The sequence below is a fragment of the Pinus tabuliformis genome, chromosome 4_1 (genome assembly GCF_031772625.1).
Source record: "Pinus tabuliformis cultivar Carrire ecotype Pingquan chromosome 4_1, CPIR1, whole genome shotgun sequence".
Taxonomy (NCBI): Eukaryota; Viridiplantae; Streptophyta; class Pinopsida; order Pinales; family Pinaceae; genus Pinus; species Pinus tabuliformis.
In genome coordinates this window covers 916,053,020-916,058,714 of record NC_142303.1, presented here as the reverse complement: position 1 = coordinate 916,058,714, position 5,695 = coordinate 916,053,020, and positions in this window count along the sequence as shown.

Sequence of the window (5,695 nt, the reverse complement as noted above, 5' to 3'; positions counted from 1 at the left end):
TGGGATGACTTAGGTAAAATCATTTTCAACATTTTCCTATTTTAAATTTTTTTTTTTTCTATCGTCCCAAAACTGATAGTAAAAGTTTCAAATACAGATGTGGGTCCACAGCGACCAGCCGCTCTTCGGCCTTACGAGAGGAAACAACCAGTTGCAGCCGCGTCAGCCCCACAGGACGAATCAGCAGAGACTTTGGCCGAGTTGGAGAGTCATCTAGAGGGCTTGACAGGAGATATTCCAGAGACCAGCATAGATGAAATTCCTCGTTGACTTCAGCGCTATGTGATTTGGGTCCCAGGACTTTTTAGGAGGTTCCTTTGCAAGGTGGCCCATGCAGCGGTTTCTTATCGAGATCATCACCAGTGATAGGATGATCGCCTATTGTGGGCACATATGACATTTTTGCCTTTTGTACTTATCATTTTTGCCGATCATAAGGTGTTTTTCAACCTATGATCGAGGATGATGTATTTTTGACACACTCCTATATATATATATATATATCACTATTACTGGCTTTTCTTGTAAATCATGTTATGGAATGGTTTTAAATTTACATGTATGATTATTGCAAATGTCTACTTAACATTCGAGAAGCAATTGCATTTGCTAATGTATTTAAAGATCTTGGAATATGCTAATATTCAATATAATCAAATTCACGTTCCAAGAGACGCACTCTCAAAAATAATCTCAATAACACTGGATTTCTAATGGCATACACTCTGTTAAGCTGTAATACAACGAGTTCAGAATCTAACCTCACTATCAAACTCCAAATCCCAAATGAAATAGATTTAGATAATAACTCAATCACTGCACTATACTCGGCAATGTTGTTTTTTGTTTGACCGAGGCTTACCCCATGCATAGATACCAACTCGTCAGAGGGCGAATAGATAACCCAAGCTGCGGAAGAAATGTTCCGTGTATTACGACAAGCACCATCAGCGAAACCAATGTATGTTTGGAGAGGCATCGACATTTGCAATATCAAGAGTAAAGCCAAGATAAGCAGGAATAATGACGAAAAAACACTCTCTAAGCTAAGCACACTTTTTAAACTAAAACACACCAGCTAGAAAGAAAAACTATCCTAACCAAAAATCTCCATACCCGTTCTTTAAGCATAATACCTCTTCAGGTAAAGACCATTTCTAGGTTTACCTAAAGAGTCCCCGTCAAAGTCTACCAATTCATAGGCCCCTTTTGCTAGCTTTCGCTTGACAACATAGGGACCATGCCACATAGGAATGAATTTTCCAACACCTAATTTATCATTAGCTTGATCGTACACTAAGACTAGATCTCCTTCCGAAAAATTTTGAGGGGTCACATTTCGATCATACTGAGCTTTCATACGTTTTGCGTGAGTTTCGATTGCTAATGCAGCATCACGTCGATTCTCATCTAATTGAGCCAAGTATAACAAACGTTTTTCCTCTTCGGAAGTAGCTGGAAGTAACTCGATGGCCATTTGCAATGATGGGATTTCGCATTCAATGGGTAACACAGCTTCGAGACCATAAACTAGTTGGAAAGGAGTGAACCCTGTTGATGTTTTTACTGAGGTTCGATATGCCCAAAGCGCTGAAAATAGCATGTTATGCCAATTCGACTGATGAATCCCAATTATTCTTCGGATCATGATGACTAAAACTTTGTTGATGGATTCAACCAGACCATTAGCTTGTGGGTAATAAGGAGTTGAACTATCGTGACGCAAACCAAGCTGGCCTGTAAATTCGGTCATCATAACGTTTCGAAAATGACGCCCATGATCAGTGATAATCGCTTGTGGGACACCAAACCTAGCAATTATATGATAGAACACGAAAATTGCAGCTGTCTTGCCGTCTGCCTCAAATGTAGTCATCGCCTCGGCCCACTTGGTAAAATAATCTACCGCCAGGATGATATACGCATGCCCCCCGGCCGAGTGAGGGTTACATGTAATAAAATCGATACCCCATTTGGAAAAATGACCAACAACAATTATAGGGTGGAGAGGAGCAGGTGGAGCGCGCATCTTTCGATCAAAAATTTGGCAGTTGTGGCATTTTCGGACCGCGTTAATACAATCTTTAAACAAAGACGGCCAGAAGTAGCCAGCGCGCAATATCTTTTGGGTTGTGGCATACCCAGACATATGACCGCCACATGCTCCAAAGTGACAGTCATTTAGAACCCTTTTAGCTTCCTCGTGAGTTAAACAACGTCAAAAAACAGAGTCTGCCCCACGGCGATAAAGAGTATCTCCAATAATCCTAAATTTTTGGGACTGGAATCGTATTTTCTGACGTTCTGACCTTGAAAATTCCGGCTGAAAGGATTGGGTCTGGAGATAAACGATGATATCCCCATACCATGGATCTAAAGTGCTGATTAGAAACAAGGATTCGTCCACAATGGGCTCTTCCGCCACAGTTTTCGTGTCAGCACGTGGGAAGTCACACATTAACTCTGCAAAAACTAAAGATTTCTTAGACTTAGATTTTTCAAATTCCAAGTCGAACTCCTGCAGGATAACAATCCATTTATAGTACTTGCCCCCTAGCAATTTCTTGGTCAAAATGTAGATCATAGGGTTGCAATCAGAAATTACTGTAGTTTTACGTAGTAAAATGTAGTGACGAAAACGTTGGAAAACTTGAACAGCTGCCAATGCCAATTTCTCCACATGTGAGTATTTTAGCTCAATTGGATTTAAAGTTTGACTAAGGTAATATATCACATGTTCAGTACCGAATTCATATTCCTGAACTAAGACCATTCCAATGGTGGAATGAGAGGCGGCGAGATACAAGAAGTAGTTCTGGAATTGTTGAGAACATTCATATAGGTGCCTCATGTATAGAAAATGAAATTCAAATATATAAGGCCCTATTACAAGAATTCTGCAACGTGTTTGCCTGGTCCTATGAGGAAATGCCAGGAATTGATCCCGCGATTGTTGTTCATGAAACCAAGACTTACCCGGACACTAAACCTGTCCGGCAACGTTTGCGACAGATTCACCCAAGAAAAGCTGCTGCTAAAAAAGCAGAAGTTGAAAAATTACTCAAAGCAGGTTTCATTTATCCGATCCTGTTAACGGATTGGGTATCGAATATTGTTCCGGTTAACAAAAAGCAAGGGACAATAAGAATATGTATCGATTATAGGGACATTAATCGAGCCTGTCCAAAGGATAATTACCCAACTCCCTATATCGATCAAATCATTGATGATTGTGTCGGTAGCGTGTTAGAAAATTATATATTACGGAGTAATGGAACACATATAATATTGCAGAAATATAAACACAGAAAACGCACAAAACAAGAGAGACACAAATATACGTGGTTCACCTAGTTTGGGCTACGTCCACCCCGAACAGCCAGCCCTTCCTTTCTATTATCCAACAAAATGAAGAGACACAACCTACAGCAAATCCGCTGTAATATCCTCTGTTTTCTCTCACAGTCTCACCTCTCTATTTCTCGCTCACAGAATACATGTCTATATCTCAGCCTCAAATACAATTCCCTCATACAAAGAGAGGGGTTGCCTTCTAGGGCAGAAAACCCTAAACTAAACATAAGTTCTACCGTCAGATCATCTGCCTAATGAACGGCCCAGTTTGACTAGAAATTACTATACTTTTACAAGGCAATTTTACATTTGTTTTTAGCTTCGGGGGCGCTGCCCCCGAGCCCACGCCGGGGGACCGCTGGCCCCCGGACCCCCCAGCTAGGGGAGATCGGCCCCCCCGGACCCCCCCCCCGCGTGGAGGGGTGTACAAACTTCCTGGGGTATACATCCGGCTGAAACAAAGACCTCTGAACAATCATGCTCCACACACAACACAACGAAATATTCTCCTTCATGGATGGTTTTTCTGGATACAATCAAATCAATATTCTACCTGCCCATCAACCAAAAACGGCTTTCATTTGTCCATGGGGGACATTTGCTTATTGCAAATTACCTTTTGGGCTCAAGAATGCCGGAGCAACTTTTCAAAGGGCCATGTATTATGTGTTTCATGACATCAAGCACATTGTGCAACCCTATCTCGATGATTTGCCTGCTCATTCATTACATCGAGCTGATCATCTCATCCATTTACGAGCAATCTTTATGAGGTGTAGGCATTATCGGATTCGGTTGAATCCACACAAGTGTGTTTTCTCTATAGAAATGGGTCGATTGTAACCTCGGCGTAGTTAGGAATGAATCGTCGCAAAAAGTTTGCTTTCCCTTGCAAACTTTGGAGTTGGGGAAGACTCGAAGGAGGAGGAAATTTGACAATAGCTTCGACCTTCGAGGGATCGATATGAATGCCGGCTTTCGAAACAACAAACCCCAGTGCAGTCGCCATTTTGTCACACGGAATGAGTCGATCTTGCGAACAAGATAGACCTTCCTAGAATCTAAAGAGACCTAGTGACAAGCAAGCCAATCAAAAACTATCTTTCTCTAAATATGCATTTATAAATAAAGGCAAACAAGTGTTTTAGGCCTACCTTGGGTCCAATGAAAGTTTGTGGAAGCCTCGCTCCTTTGATCCAAGTGAGCTCCCTTGTTGCGAATCTGCAAACACAAACGAGTAAACAAATTAAATAGCACCTGAAAAGCCAATATCATAAAACATATTTAACATGAAGATCAAGTAATTCATGAAACAAATGACATAAGACAATTTGTTGAGAAAAATGAATTTGATTGTATTAATTCAAATCAAAGAAGAACTTTACAACCTCTGCCTTGACACTGTACAAGCTCCTCCCAGGGTCCAACATGAAGTCTCCTGTACTTTGACAAGTTTCACTCTCTTCCCAATGAAGCCAAAAAGGTATCTGATCTCTCCTCTCAAGCTTAACTAGGAAGTCTCAATTCCACCAGCATTTACCCTAAAAAAATGTTCAGCTTCTAACCTCCCTAGCAACCAGCCCAATGCCTTAATTTATAGTGCAATGGAGGGAAGTTACTAGGTCCTCCTTCAAAGGGATAAAGCCCTCCTTCAAAGGGATAGCTCCTCTCATCAAGGGATTAGCTCCTTCTCTTTTGGGATGCATGAACCACCTAAGAGCAACCAATCCACGTCAAAATTCCTTCTAGAATCATCTAGAATTAACCCAAAGTGAGTTTTTTAGAATAAACTTGTGCCTTTTTTACTTTCACAGGGATCCACACCCACTCCTTTAGGGAAAGAGCGGGCAGGTCCACAGTTTTTGCAAACAGGAGGTGCGGGACCGCAGGCAACAGTGACAGAAAGTGCGGAACCAGAGCTTTGTTGATTTTCAATGTCTTTTTCTCATTTTCAAAGCTTGACTTGAAGAGCTGAGGTCTGAGACTTGCTTAGGAGGACAGTACAAGTGATGATGGACCCATACTGACTGCAAATAATCATGGTGACGATATTTTTGTGTAACAATATTGGCATGAGTTACATGCAACTTTTTAGAATGTTCCACTTGGTAATTTGGCTAATCCTGTTATTTTCTATTCTGAATGTTGTTTCTACAAGAATACATGATGAAAATTTAAGGTAGTCTAGTATCTATGATTCTTCAAAATGCCATGCTAATACTGTGGTGAAGGAAATGTGTCCAAATATGGTATCCATCTCCCCTATCCCTCTTAGTCTCACTTGATGGTGAATATTGTTGACCTGTAGTATGCCTAAAAACCATCCAATAACTAATATACT